The sequence below is a fragment of the Nerophis ophidion genome, linkage group LG07 (assembly GCF_033978795.1).
Source record: "Nerophis ophidion isolate RoL-2023_Sa linkage group LG07, RoL_Noph_v1.0, whole genome shotgun sequence".
In the NCBI taxonomy this organism is placed as follows: domain Eukaryota; kingdom Metazoa; phylum Chordata; class Actinopteri; order Syngnathiformes; family Syngnathidae; genus Nerophis; species Nerophis ophidion.
Genome location: NC_084617.1, coordinates 31,550,627 through 31,575,158, shown reverse-complemented (window position 1 = coordinate 31,575,158; position 24,532 = coordinate 31,550,627). Strand labels below are relative to the sequence as shown.

The following is a 24,532-nucleotide window of genomic DNA, read 5'->3' as shown; positions in this document are numbered from 1 at the left end:
GTATGAACACATGAACATATCCATACTTTAACTTATGACTGTATGAACAGATGAACATAAACCAACATATGACTGTATGAACACATCCATACACCAACACTTGACACTATGAACACATGAACATATCCATCCACCAACACATGACCGTATAAACAAATGAACATATCCATACACCAACACATAACACTATGAACACATGAACATATCCATACACCAACACATGACTGGATGAAGTGAAGTGAATTATATTTATATAGCGCTTTTTCTCTAGTGACTCAAAGCGCTTTACATAGTGAAACCCAATATCTAAGTTACATTCAAAGCAGTGTGGGTGGCACTGGGAGCAGGTGGGTAAAGTGTCTTGCCCAAGGACACAACAGCAGTGAGTAGGATGGTGGAAGCGGCGATCGAACCTGCAACCCTCAAGTTGCTGACACGGCCGCTCTACCAACCGAGCTAAACCGCCATTTAGAAAGAAAGAAAAGTCAATCCCAGCTTTCCAATTGTGGATGTTGATGCTCACCGAGCTCCTGGAGATGTAGGACCTCAAAACTGGTTGACATCTGGACTCCAAAGTGAAGTTCTCCGTATGAACACATGAACATATCCATACACCAACACATGACCGTATGAACACATAAACATATCCATACACCAACACATGACTGTATGAACACATGAACATATCCATACTTGAACGTATGACTGTATGAACAGATGAACATACACCAACACGTAACTGTATGAACACATCCATACACCAACACTTGACTGTATGAACATATGAACATATCCATACACCAACACATGGCCGTATGAACACATGAAAATATCCATATACCAACACATGACCGTATGAACACATTAACATATCCATACACAAACACATGACACTATGAACACATGAACATATCCATACACCAACACATGACCGGATGAACACATAAACATATCCATACCCAAACGCATGATCGTATGAACACATGAACATATCCATACTTGAACTTATGACTATATGAATACATGAACATATCCATACCCAAACGCATGATCGCATGAACACATGAACATATCCATACACTAACACATGACCGGATGAACACATGAATGTATCCATACACCAACACATGACCGTATGAACACATGAACATATCCATACTTGAACTTATGACTGTATGAACACATGGACATATCCATACACCAACGCATGGCCTTATGAACACTTGCATGGACATATCCACATACCAACACATGACTGTATGAACACATGAACATATCCATACACCAACACATGAACGTATGATTACATCAACATATCCATTCACCAAGACGTGACCCTATGAACACATAAACATATCCATACTTATGACTGTATGAACACATGGACATATCCATACTTGAACTTATGACTATATGAATACATGAACATATCCATACTTATGTTTTTTTAAACACATAAACATATCCATACTTGGACTTATGGCTGTATGAACACAAGAACATAGGAATACATGCACATATGATGAACACATGACCATATAAACAACAAGAACATTTAAATACATGAACATATGATAAACACATGAACATATAAATACATGAGCACATTAATACATGAACATATAACTAGGTGAACACACATAAACATAAGGATATGAGCATATGAGTACATTGACATACAATAAACACATAAACATGTAAATAAATAACCGTATAAACAACAACAACTTATGAATACATGAACTTATGATGAACACATGAACATATAAATACACAACCATATAAATACATGAATATATAAATAGGTGAACACACATGACCATATGAACATATGAATACGTGAACATATGATGAACACATGAACATATGAACACATGAACATATTTTTTTACTTTCTTTCTTTCCTTGGTGTACAAAACTCTGGCTGAGTGTCAGGATCATGTTTTTGTTTTGTTATTATTGTTTACATATCACAATCTTTTCATGTACAATAAATATTATTGATTATTTATTGATCATGTACTTTTCATGTACAATACATAATGTTATTTCTTGCTCATGTTCTTTTTTTCATGAATATATAAAAAGATGTGTCCATCCTATCCTTTCTGAACACATATGAATACATGACCAAATGATGAAGACAAGCATGAACGTATGAATACAACATACTAATATAATAATACAAATAACTATATAATTATTGTTATGTTTTCTTTGTTGGCGCCTTGAACATACGAGTTCATGAGCACATGAACATATGAAAAGTTAATAATTCATGAACATATTACCAGGTGACATATTTTTGCATGAATACAAGAATGAAGCAACATGTATCGACACAAACATAATGAATGCATGCATGGACATATGAACGCGTTAACTTATATGAACATATAACCATGAGCGCATATGAACACATGAAGATGACATCATGTGTTCTGACCAGTGCAACAACACGATCAATGTCTTTGTCTTCCTCCTCATTGGATGATATTTCGTCCACTCACACACACCAGCCTCATCAATAATAATAATAACATACTACTACTACTACTACTTCTAATATATTAATAATGATAATAATGACAATAATAATAAGTAATAGTACTTCTATTAATAGCAATACTAATAAAAATATAATATTGATGATAATAATAATGATAATAATATGATAATAATAATAGTAACAATAATAATAATGATAATAATAACAATAATAATAATAATAATGATACTACTACTACTAATAATAATAATATTAATAATAATAATGTAATACTATTAATAGTAATGATAATAATAATAATAATAATGTAATACTATTAATAGTAACAATAATAATAACAATAAGACTCAGACGCATGTTTGTCCTTATTTTATTTAACGTCATTATTCATGTCTTAATATTCCTTCACTATGCAATATTTATCTGATGATGATGATTATTATCATATCGTTATAATCCATCCATCCATTTCCTACCGCTTATTCCCTTTCGGGGTCGCGGGGGGCGCTGGCGCCTATCTCAGCTACAATCGGGCGGAAGGCAGGGTACACCCTGGACAAGTCGCCACCTCATCGCAGGGCCAACACAGATAGACAGACAACATTCACACTCACATTCACACACTAGGGCCAATTTAGTGTTGCCAATCAATCTATCCCCAGGTGCATGTCTTTGGAAGTGGGAGGAAGCCGGAGTACCCGGAGGGAACCCACGCATTCATGGGGAGAACATGCAAACTCCACACAGAAAGATCCCGAGCCTGGATTTGAACCGAGGACTGCAGGAACTTCGTATTGTGAGGCAGACGCACTAACCCCTCTACCACCGTGAAGCCCTATCGTTATAATAATAATAATAATTATTATTGTTATAAATATTATTATGATCATTACCATTATCCATTTTCTACCGCTTATTCCCTTTTGGGGTCGCGGGGGGCGCTGGCGCCTATCTCAGCTACAATCGGGCGGAAGGCGGGGTACACCCTGGACAAGTCGCCACCTCATCGCAGAGCCAACACAGATAGACAGACAACATTCACACTCACATTCACACACTAGGGCCAATTTAGTGTTGCCAATCAACCTATCCCCAGGTGCATGTCTTTGGAGGTGGGAGGAAGCCGGAGTACACGGAGGGAACCCACGCATTCACGGGGAGAACATGCAAACTCCTCACAGAAAGATCCCGTGCCTGGATTTGAACCCAGGACTGCAGGAGCTTCGTATTGTGAAGCAGACGCACTAACCCCTCTGCCACCGTGAAGCATTACCATTATATTATTGCAAAATTGGGAGGAAGTATCAGATGCCCTAAAAGTCAAAAAATAATTTAACAAGTATTTGTCACAAATGTTGAAGTTGTTAATTTTACTTGCTCAGCCTGTTTGAAATAAACAAAATAAAATATTAAAGAATTGTAGTGTTTTTAAGTCTTGTGAAAGGACACAGATCACAATCATAATATTTACATTGTTGTCATTTCTGGCGACATGATGATCAATAATTTTTGGATAACTTTTTTACCTGCACCAAGACCTCAATGATTATATTTGTGGGACATGAATAACACATTCAAGTCCTGCAGAATGTAGGACACAATTCACATGTTCTAAAACGAAGGTCCTGAATAAAATGAATTTATTTGATTTACTCCTTCAGTATAATATTCTTATTATTATAGTTATATTATTGGATGATTTATTCTGTCAGTATAGTATTATCATAGTTATATTATATGATGAGGTATTACAGTAATGTGTTCACCTACTAAAATAAGTTTAATGTACACAACATTTCCTTGACTTATTATATTATTGTTGGATACATTGAAAAACATTTTATACAAATACAATGTACAGTACATGCAGTACAGTAGTACTATGTATACATGTACTGTATGCACAGTAGTACTGCTGGTGGTCTCCCACAGCAGTAGTGGTCTGCTGAGCACTCAGACGGTCTCACAAGGTCAAGGTCAAGTTTGACAAAAAAGGGGACGTCTCAGACATGTAAAAACTCAAGTTCAAGGTCAGCTTTTGTGTGTGTTTCTGTGTGTGTGAGTATGTTTGCGTGTGTGTGTGTGTGTGTGTGTGTGTGTGTGTGTGCAACAGTTAAATTCAAAGCTGGTTTCACGATGGATGGCAGCACATTTTTCAAAACAGTTGAAATGTTTGCTTTATTTTCAAAACCAAACTTTTAAATCTACTCAAGCAAAGTTTATTTATATAACCCTAAATTACAAGTATCTCAAAGGGCTGTACAAGCCACAACAACATCCCTGGCTCAAATTATTAAAAGAATCTTCGAAAAACGATCCAAATCTAGAAATGCCCTTAAATTATTGTCTTTATTGGAAGAATTTAAGGTGTTATAAGCCCATTTTTTGTATCTCTAATTATATATATATATATATATATATATATATATATATATATATATATATATATATATATATATATACATACATACACACACACACACACATATATATATATATATATATATATATATATATATATATATATATATTAGGGGTGGGCAAATTAATGCGTTAATTACGAGTTAACTCATCAATCTATTAACGCCGACAATTATTTTATCGCGCATTTTAATATGTTGTTTACATGCTTTTATTTTGTTAACGCCTTTTCTTATAAAGATGGCGGCGCCCGGACGGGCTTCGGCGTGGAGGGGCTCTTGGTAAAGATGGAACATTTGGCAAAAATACCGGACAATTCTGCAAATTTCATGGCTGGCTTACAGCGTGGTCACTCCGGGATCACTTACGACCGCCAGACAATTCTGAATGTGGATAGATCGCGCCGTTTTGGACTGAATGACGCGTGCTTGCTAGACCGGCTAGCTAGCATGGGAATACTTTGCCGGCTACATCCAGCGGCCTGTGAAGCAGCGTAGTATATGTGTTGTCTGTCTATTTATGAATAATGCAGACGAGGAGTGTTGGCTGAGTTCTTAACATTTACTTTCAGAGCGTGCATATCACAACATACAAGATGCCGTCATGGCGACACAACCTGTACTGGGCTACCGCGCATGCTCGTCACTCCTGTTGCATGCTGGGTAGGGTAGTTCTTTTTTCCCTGGCTCATAACATCACAATATAGTACCAGGTATATGATGCGTTGTTTATTAAAGCACCAAGCAATCAATTTGAAAATTCCCATCATATCAATTCCTAGATATGGTCGTTATTATTTTAAGTGCACTACACATAATAAACACAACATTATTAATATTGCTACTACGGATAATTTGATCAAAAATTCCCTAAAACAGCCCACTACCTATAGTATAGGTTTTTTAAACATAAGATCCCTGATAAAAAAAAATGTTCCTGCTGTTACCTCAGAAATTGCCTGTTCGGATGTTATGATTGTGGCTCAGAGATTTGTATGTAGATTATATTTATTTTCCATGACAAACAGGATAACTTAAATACTCTGGCAGTGGCAATAAGCTTAAATGTTTGTATTTACATTTTTTGAGTTGATTTTCATAAAATATGCTATTTAACTGCTACTGTTTAACAAGTACTGATTTAAATTGTGTTTGCACAACAAATGTTTTGGCACTTTTGTTCATGTGGGAGAATATTCCAATAAAGGTGCACTACACACTACTTTGGAATTCATTATTGGGCTTTGCGTATACAATGCAGTTAATCGCGATTAATCGGAGAAAAAGTGTGATTAACTTCGATTAAAATTTTTAATCGTTGCCCAGCCCTAATATATATATATGTATATATATATATATATATATATATATATATATATATATATATATATATATATATATATATATATATATATATATATATATATATATATATATGTATATATATATACAGTATATATATTTGTTTTATTTTTATTTTACTTTTTTCTTTATTTGTATGTATACTTATGTTATTTTATCTCTACATTTAGATGTTAACTGTCCGTCATCTTTGTACACAATCTGCTTGTATCACACATGATATCACACACTAGTAAACACTCTGCATGTATCACACATGACATCACACACAAGTAAACACTCTGCTTGTGTCACACCTGATATCACACACATGTAAACACTCTGCTTGTATCACACCTGATATCACACACAAGTAAACACTATGCTTGTATTGCACATTATATCACACACACTAGTAAAACTTTGCTTGTATCGCACGATATCACACACAAGTAAACATTCTGCATGTATCACACACAAGTAAACACAATGCTCGTATTGCACGTTATATCACACACACTAGTAAAACTTTGCTTGTATCGCACATGATATCACACACAAGCAAACATTCTGCATGCATCGCACACAAGTAAACACTAAACACGCTTGTATTGCACATCATATTACACACAACTAAAACTCTGCTTGTATCGCACATGATATCACACGCAATTTTAACACTTTGCTTGTATTGCACATGATATCACACGCAATTTTAACACTTTGCTTGTATTGCACATGATATCCCACACTAGTTAACACTCTGCTAGTATCACACCTGATATCACACAAAATAAACACTATGCTTGTATCACACATTATATTACACACTAGTAAATCTATGCTTGTATCGCACATGATATCACACATAAGTAAACACTCTGCTTGTATCGCACATGATATCACGCTTAGGTGAGGGTGATATCTCACCACACTTAGTGTGTGTGAGAGACAATCATTGGTACTTCAAGTAAACACACTGCAGGATTGCTTATATCGCACATTATATCAAACACAAGTAAAAATGCTGCAGGACTGCTTGTATCGCACATGATATCACACACAAGTAAAGACAGCCTGATTGGCAACTACACACAGGTGTGCCAGGATGCCAACCACCGACAGGTGAGGAGGAAAAGCACTCAGAGACAAACAGGAAGTTGAACTTAACTCAGAGCGCCAAACAGGAAACAAATACCGAACAATAAGGAAAAATGTTTTAATTTATTAACACTTTGTATCCTATGTTGTTGTTATTTTTGTACTTTAAGTCTATTAACACTTTTGTATCCTATTTTGTTGTGTTATTTTTGTACTTTGTCAATAAACACATTTGTATCCTATGTTAGAGTTATTTTTGTACATTAAGCTTATTAACACTTTTGCATCCTATTTTGTTGTGCTATTTTTGTACTTTAACTTTATTAACATTTTTGTATCTTATTTTGTTGTATTATTTATGTACTTTGATTTTATTAACACTTTTGTTTCATATCTTGTTATTTTTGTACTTTAAGTTTATTAACACTTCGGTATCCTACTTTGTTGTGTTATTTTTGTATTTCAAGTTCATTAACACTTGTGTATCCGTATTTTGTTGTGTTATTTATGTACTTTAATTTCATTAACACTTTTGCATTCTATTTTGTTGTGTTTTTTTTGTACTTTAACTTTATTAACATTTTTGTATCTTAATTTGTTGTATTATTTATGTACTTTGACTTTATTAACACTTTTGTTTCATATCTTGTTATTTTTGTACTTTAAATTTATTAACACTTCTGTATCCTACTTTGTTGTGTTATTTTTGTACTTTAAGTTTATTAACACTTTTGCATCCTATTTTGTTGTGTTATTTTTGTACTTTAACTCTATTAACATTTTTGTATCCTATTTTGTTGTATCATTTTTGTACTTTGACTTCATTAACACTTGTGTTTCCTATCTTGTTATTTTTCTACTTCAAGTTTATTGACACCTTTGTATCCTAGTTTGTTGTGTTATTTTTGTACTTTAAGTTTATTAACAATTGTGTATCCTATTTTGTTGTATTATTTTTGTGCTTTGACTTTATTAACACTTTTGTTTCAAATATTGTTGTTATTTTTGTACTTTAGGTTTATTAACACTTTTGTACCCTATTTTGTTGTGGTATTTTTGTACTTTAAGTTTATTAACACTTATGTATCGTATTTTGTTGTGTTATTTTTGTACTTGAGGTTTATTGACACATTTGTGTCCTACTTTGTTGTTATTTTTGAACTTTAAGTTTAACAATTGTGTATCCTATTTTTTGTGTTATTTTTGTACTTTGTTTATCAACACTTTTGCATCCTATTTTCCTGTGTTATTTTTTTACTGTAAGATTATTAACACTTTTGCATCCTATTTTGTCGTATTATTTTTGTAGTTTAAGTTTATTAACACTTTTGCATCCAATTTCCTTTGTTATTTTTGTACTTTCAGACGTTGTGCGGGTGAATAAAACCTATTTTTCCTGCACATTTCCTTTGTCTCTGCACCTGTGGTCCAATCCAAGCATTCCCAGTCTGATACTGATTGTTCAAAATACAAGCACCAATGTCTTACTTTCACTTTCACTTTTGCAATGAAACTCTGCATACTATTTCATGATCGCATTTAGGTGTGCGACAATAAAACACACAACTCCTTCAACACACTTTTATGACATACAACATGGCGGCCAGGAAGTAACACGGCTCTCACTTGTGTGTGTGGGTTAGAGTGTGTGTGTGTGTGTGTGTGTGCTGTGAATGTGTTGTGTGCTGTGTGTGTGTGTGTGTGCGCACGCGCTTCCTCTCCCAGTCCAACAATGTTCATGTGTGGTCATCAGAGACTGTACATTTTCCATAAGTCTGAGTATAAGTGTAAATAATTTGTTTGTGTGTAAGTGCTCTGTGATTGGTCTTTAAAAATCATTATTATTATTATTATTATTATTATTATTTGTATTATTGGCGTCTGTAATCTTTTTTTCTAGTGTCAAATATATAAATATATGACATTTTCTTTCAAACTACTCATGCCTGATAAACATTTCAATAGACATATTTTGAGGAGTTAAATGTCACTGTTTTTCTAAACCCAATGACACAAACACATTTTTAATACAAACACACACGACATTAAATTATTCAACAATTTAAAAGCTATTATTGACTAGATGAGGTGTGAATGCTCCAATGCTGAAGTTGATGTGAAATGCTGACAGAATGTAGTTTAAATGTAAGAATAGTTTGAATGTTGGAGAGTTTGAATTTCCTGGAAAACCGGAATTTGGTTTGGAGCTTGTGAAAGTGTTAGTTTGAATGTCCAGGATGAGTGGAATGTGTTGAAGTTGGAATGGTTTGAATAGGTTGAAAAATGTGGGAATTGTGGAAGTTTGAAAAATGTCCCATTCATTTCAATGCAAATTTCATAGAAATTTGGGAATTTTGGGAAAAGAGGGATTTTTTTTGGGAAAATGCTAAAACATTTGAATGTTCTGAATGCTGGAATTTTTCCAAATGGGTTGAGAAATGTTTAAGTAGTAACATTTTTAATTGAGAAAGGGTATTTCTGTATTCCTAAAATTTCTGGAAAACCGGAAATTTTTTCCTGATTAAGAGGAATGTTTTGACGGTGGAACGGTTCAAATCTGTGGAAAAATGTGGGAGAAGTAGTCGACAAGAACAAAGGGTTAAAAAAAGGTTTGGGAAAAAAAGGAATTGTGTGAATTCCTGGAATATTTTGGAACTTGGGAAAATAGTAGTTTGAATTCCCAGGATAAGTGGAATGTGTTGAAGGTGGAATGGTTTAAATAGGTAAAAAAATGTGGAAATGGTGGAAGTTTGAAAAATGGCCAATTTATTTTGAATGGGTAAAATGACCCGGAAAACCTGGAAGTCTGGGAAATCTGTCAAGGGAAAGCTTTTCTCGAATTGGCTGAGCAATTTAAAGTTGGAACGGTTTCAATCAGGTGAAAAATGTGGAAGGTAGAACGCACCAAAATCCGGAGAAGGAGAAGAATAAGTTGAACTAGTTGAGGTGTGAATGCTCCAATGCTGAAGTTGAAGTGACAGAATGTAATATGAATGGAAGAATAGATTGAATATTGGAGAGTTTGAATTTCCAGGAAAACCGGAATTCGGTTTGGATCTTGTGAAAATGTTAGTTTTAATGTCCAGGGTGAGTGGAATGTGTTGATGTTGGAATGGTTTGGATAGGTTGAAAAATTTGGGAATTTTGCTACTTGGAAAAAGTACCATTCATTTCAATGGGAACTTCATGGAAATTTAGGGAAAAGCTGGATTTTTTTTTTTAAATGATTAAGAGCATGAATGTCCTGGATGAGCTGAATTGTTTGGTGTTGGAATTGTTTAAATCGGTCAAGACATGTTGAACTGTTTTTCATTGAAAAATGGTATTAAGGAATTTCAGGAAAAGCAGGAATTGATAAGTTGTTAAACCAACTTGTGTTTATTGTCGTGACTGAGAGGAATGTTTTGACAGTGGAACGGTTGAAATGGGTAAAAAAATGTGAAAGGAGTCAACACACTAATAAAGGTTGGAAATAAGGTTAGAAAAAAACAGGAATTCCTGGAATTTTGCTGAACGTGGAAAAATATTGTTTGAATTTCCAGGAGGAATTAAATGTGAAATGGTTTGAATCAGTTAAAAAATGTGGGAATAGTGGAAGTGTGAAAAATAGATAATTAATTTTGAATGAGGAGAATGTCCCTAAAAACTGGGAATTCTTGGAAATTTGTGATTTTTTTTGTAGAATTGTTAAAGTCGAGCACACAGTTCCTGAACAGGCTGAATATTTTGAAGTTGGAACAGTTTGAATCAGATGAAAATGTGGGAGTTGCGGAACTTAGAAAAAGGTTCCATTATTTTCAATGGGAATTTCATGCAAATTTGGGATTTTCGAGAAAAGCGAGAATTTTTTCAAAAATGCTAAATTTTTGGAGTTTTTTAATTAGTTGGTTGTTGTTGAAATTTTTCAAATCATTCGAGAAATGTAGAAGTAGTAAAAATTATTACTGAGAAATGGCATTATGGAATTCCTGGAATTCCAGGAAAACCAGGAATTTTTCCAGTTCATAAAACAGCTTTGATTTTTGTCCTGATTAAGAGGAATGTTTTGACAGTGGAACAGTTGAAGTGGGTTGAAAAATGTGGCAGGAGTAGTCACCAGAAAAAAGGGTTTGAAAAAAATGGGAATTCCTGGAAATGTTTTGAACGTGGAACAAATGATAGTTTGAATGTCCAGGATGAGTGGAATGTGTTGAAGGTGGAATGATTTGAATATGTTGAAAAATGTGGGAATGGTGGAAGTTTGAAAAATTCCCAATTCATTTTGAATGGGGAAAAATTTCCGGGAAGACTTGGAATACAGGGAAATCTGAGGATTTCCAGATTAGGCTGAACAACTTTGCAGTTGGAACTGTTTGAATCGGGTGAAAAATCTGGAAGGTAGAACGCGCCAAAATTTAGAGAAGAAGAATAATACTAAACAGATGAATGTTGGTGTAGAAAACGTGTGAATGTTTGGAAGATTCACACAATAATCAAAAATGTTTTGCTGCTTGTTTTTGCTCCAGTGGGTTTGCTTTTTTAGAGATGTTCCATATTAAAAAAACTTGATCACTCCTGAGATCTCCGCTTTTGTATTTTTCGTCTATATGACAACGTGATTAAGGACTTTTTACATTTTTTTTTTTACGTTGAATTCACTTTCTGATTTCTGCCAATGAAACCTCTAAAGAAAATGTATTAAAACGTCAAAATACACTTTTTTGAATTCTGCAGGAAAGAACATGAATTTAAATTTCAACTTTTAAGAATCCTCAACCAATAATGTCAAAATATTGTGGAATATCACAAATAGATATTACGCATTGAGCGATGGTATGTATGTACATGTTGATATATATTCTTTACTTAAAAACAAATTCTCATATACATTTAAGATATATGTCATTATTAGTATAATAATATTATAGTATATATTAAAACTACTATAATAGTATTATAATAATAATGAAATGTATTGTATTATATATGTGAATATATTGTGTGTCTGCCTCAAAATATGAAAGTCCTGGGTTCGATCCTGCGCTCGGGAACTTTCTGTGAGGAGTTTGTATGACTGTGACAAAACTCGTCGTGTTTGGAGGAAGAAGAATACTGAGTTGCATCCCAAGAACACCATACCTATAGTGAAGCATGGGGGTGGAAACATCATGCTTTGGGGCTGTTTTTCTGCTAAGGGGACAGGACGATTGATCCGTGTTAAGGAAAGAATGAATGGGGCCATGTTTCGTCAGATTTTGAGCCAAAACCTCCTTCCATTAGTTAGAGCTTTGAATGGTTGACCAAATACTTATTTTCCACCATAATTTAGAAATAAATTCCTCAAAATTCCTACAATGTGAATTCCTGGATTTTTTTTCACATTCTGGCTCTCACAGTTGAAGTGTACCTATGATGAAAATTACAGACCTCTGTCATCATTTTAAGTGGGAGAACTTGCACAAGTTCTGACTAAATACTTTTTTGCCCCACTGTATATATATATATATATATATATATATATATATATATATATATATATATATATATATATATATATATATATATATATATATATATATATATATATATATATATATATATATATAAAATAAATATATTTTAAATATAAATAAGGTGATAATATGATACATAAACATTTAGGATACATTTTGTGATAAAAATATATAATAAAAATATAGATTTTTTAAATAATAAGATTTTATATACAATATATATATATATATATATATAAATATATATATATATATATATATATATATATATATATATATATATATATATATATATATATATATATATATATATATATATATATATACATGATATAAAATGAATATATTTTAAATATATAAAAACTGTTGTTATTGTCGCTAATACGACACATCGGGATTTTAAAGCAATTTATTTGGGCTAAAATTCAATTTTCGTAGCTTTTTTCCTATGAAAACAATGAAGAAATATAACAGGAAGAGTAGAATGGGAATATGTATGACAAATTAATAAAGTATTAAAACGAGCTTTAATGGTAAAAACCTGGCATGGCATTCACTGCGGCCATTTAGGGGATCCAAAGTCACATGACTGTCACATGACAAGCGCTTTAAAATGGTGTTTGGAACTTTAAAATAGTTTAAATTGAAACGATTCCTTAAAGCAGTGGTTCTTAACCTGGGTTTGATCGAACCCTAGGGGTTCGGTGAGTCGGCCTCAGGGGTTCGGCGGAGGTCAAGACACACCCGACTCATCGTATGAATACAAACTTCTCCCTATCGGCGTATTACGGATACGGCAACAGCTGAATGATTTGCAAATGTGTAATTTGTTGTAAGTTTATGCACTGTGTTGGTTTTGTTGTCTGAACAAGGTGATGTTCATGCATGGTTAATTTTGTCCAGCCATCATCTATCCATCATCTTCCGCTTATCCGGGGTCGGGTCGCGGGGGCAACAGCCTAAGCAGGGAAACCCAGACTTCCCTCTCCCCAGCCACTTTGTCTAGTTCTTCCCGGGGGATCCCGAGGCGTTCCCAGGCCAGCCGGGAAACATAGTCTTCCCCACGTGTCCTGGGTCTTCCCCGTGGCCTCCTACCGGTTGGACGTGCCCTAAACACCTCCCTAGGGAGGCGTTCGGGTGGCATCCTGACCAGATGCCCGAACCACCTCATCTGGCTCCTCTCGATGTGGAGGAGCAGCGGCTTTACTTTGAGTCCCTCCCGGATGGCAGAGCTTCTCACCCTATCTCTAAGGGAGAGCCCCGCCACACGGCGGAGGAAACTCATTTCGGCCGCTTGTACCCGTGATCATTTTGGTTCATTTTGTGCACCAGTAAAAAAAAAAACATTGTCACAGTATGGGGATCATATTCACCATTAATGAGTTGCTTATTATCATGCAAATGATTAACATATTGGCTCTTAACTAGTCATTATTAAGTACTTATTAATGCCTTATTTGGCATGGCCTTATTATAACCCCTAACCCTCTAACCCTGAACCTAACCCTAACCAAATAACTCTTTGTTACTTGGAATATGTTCCCTTAGTGTCCAAATAACTCTAAATTAAGTCTGTGTTACTTATATGTTCCCCATACTAAAGTGTTACCAAAAACATATAACTTTGTTTTGAATTTGAAAAAAAAAAAACACATTTTATTTTTCACTAAAGAAGGGTTCGGTGAATGCGCATGTGAAACTGGTGGGGTTCGGTACCACCAACAAGGTTAAGAACCACTGCCTTAAAGTCATTCTTAGTCCATACTTTTACGTATTTGCAAATCTTACTTTTAAATATAAAATGGAACAATACTTTGTCAGGCACCATAGTCATATAAATCTGCAAATGAAAATAAGCACATCAACATTATTAATAAACTCAACATAACTTTGCCTGCTTCAAATGATCATCCAAACATTTTAGTTGTGTTAACTTTGTCGTCTTTCTAACACATTTCCTGCAAGAACATTCCAACGAGAGAAACAATAAAGATGATATATAATATTCATTATGATGAACTCAAACACACCATTTTCCTACAAAATATTGTCATATACAGATACAATAATCCCTTCACCTTTTATGTACTATATTCACCTCAGTGTCAAACATGTATTTAAATAGGCAGAACAACAGTTGACCGTGATATATTTTTAACAATAATTAACAAAATACAGCACAAACAAACAAAAATGAATCAATATTCACGTATGAATTCATAATTTGCATGTGGACGGCTGTTGATGACGTCAGCGGCCGACAAATGCGCCCTGGAATTGGAAACAGTCGTGATCGCTAAACATCGTTTATATTCTTTACATTTTTATGTGATTTGATATAATGCTCGAATGGAAACAAAAATATTGATTAAAAAAGTATTGCTTACAGTTTAGCTCTCTCGCTTATATTTGTGTTGCCACAGTGACACTTCTTGGTCACATCTGGTACTGCATCACAGCGGGATTGTTTTAAACCCGGTGTTCTGCCACCCTCTAGCGGCCAAACGTTTCCACTGCTGCCAGATATTTCCCCAGCAGTATTATTGTTTTCTTTTTAGACAGAGCTCAATTAACAAAAAAAAAAACATCATGAATTTATGTCTATAAAAAACACATTATTCCAAATGTGCTGAAAACATATTTGACAATTTAAAAGTATTTAAGTGAGATTGTAACAAGATAAATAATAAGGTAATATAGCGTACGAACAGATGAATAATGAACAATCCACACCAGAAGTCCTTCCTGTGTGAAGCAGGTACTTTCTGTGGGAATCAGTATTGTACACGGTGCCCTTAGAGTCTAGACTAAATGTGCCGTCGTGGTCAAAAGTTTACATACACGTGTAAAGAACATAATGCCATGGCTGTCTTGAGTTTCCATTTCTACAACTCTCATTTTTTGGGATAGAGTGTATGGAGCACATACTTGTTGGTCACATAAACTTTCATGAAGTTTGCTTTTTTAATGAATTTATTATGGGTCTACTGAAAATGCGAGCAAATCTGCTGGGTCAAAAGTATACACACAGCAATGTTAATATTTGCTTACATGTCCCTTGGCAAGTTTCACTGCAATAAGGCACTTTTGGTAACCATCCACAAGCTTCTGCTTGAATTTTTGACCGCTTTTCTTGACAAAATTGGTGCAGTTCAGCTAAATTTGTTGGTTTTCTGACATGGACTTGTTTCTTCAGCATTGTCCACACGTTTAAGTCAGGACTTTTTGATATCGCATGGACAAAGATAAGACCTTCTGGAGGAAAGGTCTGTGGTCAGATGAAACATTTATTGAACTGTTTGGCCACAATACCCAGGAAAATGTTTGAGGGAGAAAAGGTGAGGCATTTAATCCCAGGAACACAACCCTACCGTCAAGCATGGTGGTGGTAGTATTATGCTCCGGGCCTGTTTTGTTGCCGATGTAACTTGTGCTTTACAGAGAGTAAATGGGACAGTGAAAAAGGAGGATTACCTCCAAATTCTTCAGGACAACCTAAAATCATCAGCCCGGAGGTTGGGTCTTGGGCACAGTTGGGTGTTCCAACAGGACAATGAACCCAAATACACGTCAAAAGTGTTAAAGGAATGGCTAAATCAGGCTACAATGAAGGTTTTAAAATGGCCTTCCCAAAGTCCTGACTTAAACATGTGGACAATGCTGAAGAAATAAGTTTCTTATCAGAAAAAAATCACCACAAATGATCCCCGGCCGCGGTACCGCTGCTGCCCACTGCTCCCCTCACCTCCCAGGGGATGAACAAGGGGATGGGTCAAATGCAAAAGACAAATTTCGCCACACCTAGTGTGTGTGTGACAATCATTGGTACTTTAACTTTAACTTTAAAAACAACACATTTAGCTGAACTGCACCAATTTTGTCAAGAGGAGTGGTCAAAAATTCATGCACAAGCTTGTAGATGGCTACCAAAAGCGCCTTATTGCAGTGAAACTTGCCAAGGGACATGTAAGCAAATATTAACATTGCTGTATATATACTTTTGACCCAGCAGATTTGCTCACATTTTCAGTAGACCCATAATAAATTCATAAAAGAACCAAACTTCATGAATGTTTTTGGTGATCAAAAAGTATGTGCTCCAATCACTCTATTACAAAAATATAAGAGTTGTAGAAATGATTGGAAACTCAAGACAGCCATGACATTATGTTCTTTACAAGTGTATGTAGCCTTTTGACCACGACGCATATATTAATATATTATTCCCCGACAAGACAAACAATAACAAATAAATAATGTCTAGACACATAATATACACTTTAAATTGTAATATATAAACATAATTCAATAATATGTATAGTCTGGACATACATACTGTACAGTACACATATAATACAGTATAAATACATAAAACACCCACACATTATTGATAGTTAAAAAGTCAGACAATATAGAAAAATAATAAGGTATAAATACAGTGTACAGTACATTTAAACATCTGTAAATACTATAAATACAATATACTTAATATATTTACATGATCTAATATATACAATAATACAACTAAAGTAATCTTAAATTCAATACATCCCATACTTGCCAACCCTCCCGGATTTTCCGGGAGACTCCTGAAATTCAACGCCTCTCCCGAAAACCTCCAGGGCAAATTTTCTCCCGAAAATCTCCTGAAATTCAGGCAGAGCTGGAGGCCACGCCCCCTCCAGCTCCATGAGAACCTGACTCAGCAATGTTTTGACCCTCTTAAACAAGACAATACTGCCATCTACTGTACATAGAATAGATTAGAATGTACTTTATTGATATCTGGGGGAAATTCAGCACCACAGTTCGCGCACAATAAACAATGTGAGTGTGAATGTTGTCTGTCTATCTGAGTTGGCCCTACGATGAGGTGGCGACTTGTCCAGGGTGTACACCGCCTTCCGCCCGACTGTAGCTGAGCTAAGCGCCAGCGCCCCCCACGACCCCAAAAGGGAATAAGCGGTAGAAAATGGATGGATGGATGGATAATATATATAATATATTATATATATAGTATATGAATAATGTAAATATATTCTACATATATTCTACATTTAAGTGCAGTCAAGGAACATATGCATTAGGGAGGCTGTTCTGAAGCCCACAGTAAAGAGACGTAACTTTATCACGTCACCTGGTTATTGACTCCAACCCAATGTATTACACCGTCGACGAGCAAAATGAAGAAATACGCTTGCAAGTTCCAAAACGAATGGAAACAAGAATTTTAGTTTATCCTGGAGAGTTCGAAGGAGAAGGGGTATGTTGCCTGTAAATGTTGTAGAACAGACTTCTCCATTGAACACGATGGCCGAACGGATATACTCAGTCATGAACGGTCAGCGAAGCACAAAGCGCCGCAGCGCAGCATCATTCACAACCCAGTATTATGGCCCACCTCGCAAAATGAAGACCCGATGGTGTAATTTATGCTGAGACAAAGATGGCTATGCTGATAGCTGGAAGCAACATCCCGTTCTCATTTGCTGATGTCTACAACAAATCCGTGAAGCATATGTTCCCGGATTCGGAGATCGCTCGCCAATACGCAAATGGCAGAACAAAGGTTACTCAAATAGTGAAAGATAAGTGTTTTTGTTTTTTTTGTAACCAGCAAGCACAGTACAGTTAGTAGAACAACTGTGTTTTTATTACTGTGTATTTGATAGGTGCTGCTGGAAATTTAACTATTTCTTTTATATATATATATATATATATATATATATATATATATATATATATATATATATATATATATATATATTTATATATATATACATATATATATATATATATATATATATAAAATATATATAGCTAGAATTCACTGAAATTCACTAATTTCATATATATATATATATATATATATATGGAAATACTAGTTGGTGAATCATACTCCTTCCCTCTTAACCAAGCCTCCACCCCACCCCCAACCACGCACCCCACCCCCCGAAATCTGAGGTCTCAAGGTTTGCAAGTATGACACATCCATCCATTCCTACCGCATTCGTATACAAATAAAAACACATTTATTCATAATAAATACGATATTTCAAGATATATTCTCCATATTTGTGTGATGTAAACAGAAGACCTGTGGGACATTTACATCATCGTTGTTGTTGTTGAAAAGACGGTGGTTAATTTCCTTTGACATTGAAACATGTCTGACATTTCATTTCAGAAACACCTGAACAAATGTCTTTAAAATGTTATTTTGGGGGAAACAAAACAAACACACAATATAAACATACTCCCATCTGGATGTGGGAGTATGTTTATATTGTGTTCATACTCCAACAGGCTCCTTCAGCTTCCTTCCCGCACTGTGCGTTTCAAGAACTCCTTAATTCCGCACTCCATCCAGCTGTATAATCACTCCCCATACAGCAATCACTGGCCATACAGCAATAGATAATATCCGTCTATTACCTGACACCTTCTATTTCAGCTACTTCTCTTTGTTTTTAATGTCTATATTCTATTTTCTGCTGGATTTACTCCCTTTTCTATGCTGGGGCTGCCACATATACTGTAAAGTTGTACATGGTAATTGGTATATATTGTATATATGTTATAGACATATTATATCGGTATATATAATATACTGTACACATATTAAGTACATATTGTATATATTCGCAGATATGTTATATTTTACATTGCTATATCTAGTCTATTTATAACTGCATTGTCCTTTCCATCCTTACACTTTCCATCATTGTAACTGAGCTACTGTGTTGAACAATTTCCCTTGTGAATCAATTAAGTTTGTCTAAGTCTAAGTCTAAGTGTAAGTTTTATTTCACCGCATTACCGAAACAGAATGACCCTGAATCAGCGACGTCATCACGTTGCATGAACAATAGCGCTTGCTTTGTATGAGCAGCACCACCCAGTGTTGAAAGTAGGAATTACAAGATAGATAGATAGATAGTACTTTATTGATTCCTTCAGGTGAGTTCCTTCAGGAAAATTAAAATTCCAGCAGCAGTGTACAGAGTTGAGATCAATTTAAAAAAGAGTAAAAAGTAAATAATGGGGGTTTAAAAGGAAACAAAATAGAGAAATATTACAAAAAGAATAAAAACAATGGGAATAACAATATAACAGTAAAATAAGGATATAACAAGACAAAGTAGGCAGTAGTGACCATGTTATGAAAACGTATTGCACTGTTAATGTTTTGAATCCCCTGTCATCCTTGCACCCCCCGCCCCCCGTCCCAGAGAGGAGTTGTACAGTCTAATGGCGTGTGGGACAAAGGAGTTCTTGAGTCTATTAGTCCTGCATTTGGGATGAAGCAGTCTAGCACTGAACACGCTCCTCTGGCTACTGATAACGCTATGCAGAGGGTGACTGGCATCATCCAGGATGCTTACTAGTTTGTCAACAGTCCTCTTCTCTGCCACCGTCACCAGTGAGTCCAGTTTCACCGGCCCGCCTGATCAATTTCTCAAGTCTGGAGCTGTCCTTCTTAGATGTATAACTATATCTTAGATGACATAACCAACAAGACTTCTTGTTGGTTATGTCAATTTTGTATTATGTATTACTTTTTTTTTTTTTTTTACAATATATTTACACTGGCAAAAAAACATATCAATTACATATAGTAAGGTGATATTAGTATTCAAAATAATATTCCATTTTAAATCTATTTTCCCCCCAAGTATTTTTCGACATTGTTGTTTATATATTTATCACAATCTATTCATTTACTAATTTCAACTATTTTGGATTATGTTTATTCCATATTTATATTGATTATTATTTTATTTAGTCCTAACCATTTCTATTTTTTAAAAAACCTTTAACGCCTTTTCCCGTTCTCTTATTTCTTTATTCCTTATTTCTTTGTTTGTTTTTATTAATTCCCCATTATAATTGCTCTACCATTGTCTTCCTATTAAAACAGTGACACTAAAAGGAATTGAACACATTTTTCAAGATAAAATATAAAGAAAGTAAAAAATACCTTACAGTAAAATGACTTACCGTATTTCCTTGAATTGCTGCAGGGCATATAGTGTGCGCCTGCCTTGAATTACTGCCGGGTCAAACTCGCTTCCCAAAATAATTAGAGCATACTTAGTATTACCGCCTGGTCAAACTCGTGACATCAGAGTGACACTTCCCCTGTCATCATTTTCAAAATGGAGGAGGCTGATTTCAATACCGGTAATTTGAAATCGCATAAAGAGAATAAGATTAAGAGCTATTCAGTAGGATTTAAGGTCCAAGTTTACATAACACTCAAATTTTTACTGCAGTGAAAATATTTTTTAAAATAATTAGCGCATGCTCACTTTTACCGTATGCCTTTGGTAAGCACAGGAGTGAGAAGAGGTTTTAAATTAATAAGCGCCCGGGCGGCAATTCAAGAAAATACAGTAATTCACTTATTTACGTATCTCTCTGCAGTTAACTCCTGGCAGCCTGTTTGGAAAACCACACAATACGTTGAATGTGACTATGTTGCAAATCCTTTAAGAAAGTTATATTGAAAATCTAAATAGCCAAACTATCCATCCATCCATTTTCTACCGCTTGTCCTTTTTGGGGTCGCCGGATAGCCAAACTAAATAACTGAATTTGAAATGTCCTTTGCTGAATTTGTCAAACCGGAAATGCAGCAAACAAGGCCCTAACTTCCTGTTTACCTGCGCTCGCCGCAAACGACCAATCATACACCTTCTTCTTGGGACTCTTTGCATTGATTGGTGCCTGGCCTCAAAGTACTCTTTGCAGCCATTGGCTGCCGAAACCCAACGCAAAATAACGAACGTAAAAATACCAATTTTCCTTTGAAAATAAACAAAAGTAAAAAAAAAAAAGTGGGTCTTAACAGTAAAAATAGTAGAATACAAACATAAGAAAATCGATTTTAGTACAGTGGACGTATTTATAAACCGCTGCCTATTTTCATCTTAAAATGTAAAACACATTGTTATTTTTGTTTATTAACACTTTTGTATCCTATTTTGTTGTGTTATTTTTGTAATCTAAGTTAATTAATAGTTTTGTATCCTATTTTGTTGTGTTATTTTTGTATTTTATGTTTTTTTTATCACTTTTGTATCCTTTTTTTGTTGTGTTATTTTTGTATTTTATGTTTTTTTTAAACATTTTTATATCCCTTTTTGTTGTGTTTTTTTGTACTTTATGTTGATTAACAATTTTTTTTCCTTTTTAGTTGTGTTATTTTTGTACTTTAAGTTTATTAACACGTTTGTATTTTATTTTGTGGTGTTCTACTTTATATAAATTAACACTTTTGTATCCTAATTTGTTGTGTTATTTTTGTACTTTATGTTTAACACTTTTCTTATCCTATTTTGTTGTGTTTTTTTGTATTTTATGTTTTTTAACATGTTCGTATCCTTTTTTGTTGTTTTATTTTTGTACGTTATATTTTTAAAGAATTTTGTATCCTATTTTGTTGTGTTATTTTTGTACCTTATATATATTTTTAACAATTTTGTATTCTTTTTTGTGTTATTTTTGTACTTTATATTTTTTAACAGTTTTGTATCCTTTTTGTACTTTAAGTTTATTAACGCTTTTGTATTCTTTTTATTGTGTTATTTTTGTACTTTACGTGTATTGACACTTTTGTAACTTGTTAAAATGTAGACAAAGTTAGTGATAACATTTTATTACCTTACCTCAAATGTCTCCTGGACTTTGGTCCCATTTCCACCAGCTGCATTGGAATGTGAGGCCAGGAGAAAATATGTGCAGGAAGATTCCAGATGTGCACAAAGTCGAGCTGCATGGACACAGCGCCTCCGTTTTCTCCCAGTCTGACTTTGCAGCACAAATAAAATTCCAGTAGTGATCGCCATTCTTACAAGATCTTACATGATCTTAGAATATCAAGATTTGAACGTTATTAGATAACATGGTTACAAGATCACATTGAATCTTTGGGCATCACATGATTGCATTCGATTTGAATATTTTGTTAACTGTTCTATTCAGGATCAATTCCCGATTCAAAACAATTCTTGATTCAAAATCAATACTTTTTAATAAAATTGGATATCAGTTCTATGTTCAACTATATTCTTCCATAAAATAGATAACAGCTCTCATAAGTACTATATTACTTAAAAAAAACGGGTTTTGTTTAATAATACACTTTCTGTTTAAAGGAAATCTGTGATGACTCTTCTTCGGCATTGTAATGCCGGTGTGGTTTTCCCGTGGATGCGTCGAAGCAGAACACAGCATAGGTAAGATAAAGGGTATTTAATAACAAAAGTCTATGAACAAAAATACTGGTGTAAAGAGAAAAAGTAAACAAAAGACGCTAGCGTGAAAGCTAGGATAAAACAAGGAAAACTAGAACTTGGTACGAGGACACAAAAGAGTAAACAAAACATTTAGCATGAAAGCTAGACAATAAAGTGGCTTGGCGTGAGAGCTAGCGAGAAAATACATACGAATGATGAGAGTCGTCACTGATGCGCGTGGGCAAATTAGGATCCGAGAATGAGTAAACAGAAAAGGTGAGCTTAAATAGGAGGGTGAAAATTAGTAGCAGGTGTGCGGGGCGAGACTAACAGGTGGACTGATGTGTAACCATAGTGATGGACAAAAACAGGAAATAAACGGGTCAGACTGAGAATGAAAAAACAAACACGTGAAGATCTGAGCAGCAGATCGCAACAGTATTCCCCCCCAACAAAAGACAGATACCAGATGTCTTAAAAAACAAAAACTTGAACCCCCTCCCCAAAACCAGAAAGTTCACAAACGAAAGGAGGGCGGAGGGAGGCCACGGTGGAGGGTCGCCAGATCGCATGTCCCCGAATCCACCGAGGACACATCATGTGGCGGCGGCGGGTGGAACGCTGCTGCCGAAAAAGTTTTGGCGGGCGACCTCGAAAAGGCCACATTAGTGGCCGCCTCGCAGGATGAGGTGCCCGGCGAGGCGGACGACCCGGGCACGGCCACATCCGTGGCCGACATGGAGGAGGGAGTGTCTGGCGAGGAGGATGACCTCGCAGAGGCCACGCCCGTGATCGACGTGGTGGACGACGCCTCAGCACCGAAATCCCAGCAGGCTTGGAAGCAGCAGACGAGGGTGCGAGGACTGCAGCCAAAGCAGGCCCGAGTGCAGCTGGCGAGGATGATGCGGGTGCTGCAGGAGTCGTCGGAGGCGGCCTGGGAGCCGCAGGAGTCGTCGGAGGCGGCCTGGGAGCCGCAGGAGTCGTCGGAGGCGGCCTGGGAGCCGCAGGAGTCGTCGGAGGCGGCCTGGGAGCCGCAGGAGTCGTCGGAGGCGGCCTGGGAGCCGCAGGAGTCGTCGGAGGCGGCCTGGGAGCCGCAGGAGTCGTCGGAGGTGCTGGTGTGGGCTCCAGCCCCGTCGTCGACGCTGGTGTGGGCTCCAGCCCCGTCGTCGACGCTGGTGTGGGCTCCAGCCCCGTCGTCGACGCTGGTGTGGGCTCGAGCCCCGTCGTCGACGCTGGTGTGGGCTCCAGCCCCGTCGTCGACGCTGGTGTGGGCTCCAGCTTAGGAACTGGTGCTAGAGTGGGCTCCAGCCTTGGAGTTTGTGCTGGCGTGAGAACCAGTTTAGAGTCTGAACCTGGTGTGAAAACCAGGCGAGAGTCATGTGCTGGCGTGAAAACCAGGTCAGAGTCATGTGCTGGCGTGAAAACCAG

General features: G+C 35.8%; 1 protein-coding gene across 1 annotated transcript in view; it reads right to left on the bottom strand.

Annotated features, from left to right (window-relative positions):
- LOC133556899 (homeobox protein Hox-B13a-like) overlaps window positions 1-24,532 on the bottom strand; it is a 32,453-nt gene that overhangs the window by 4,590 nt on the left and 3,331 nt on the right. The gene's annotated exons all lie outside the window — the stretch shown is intronic.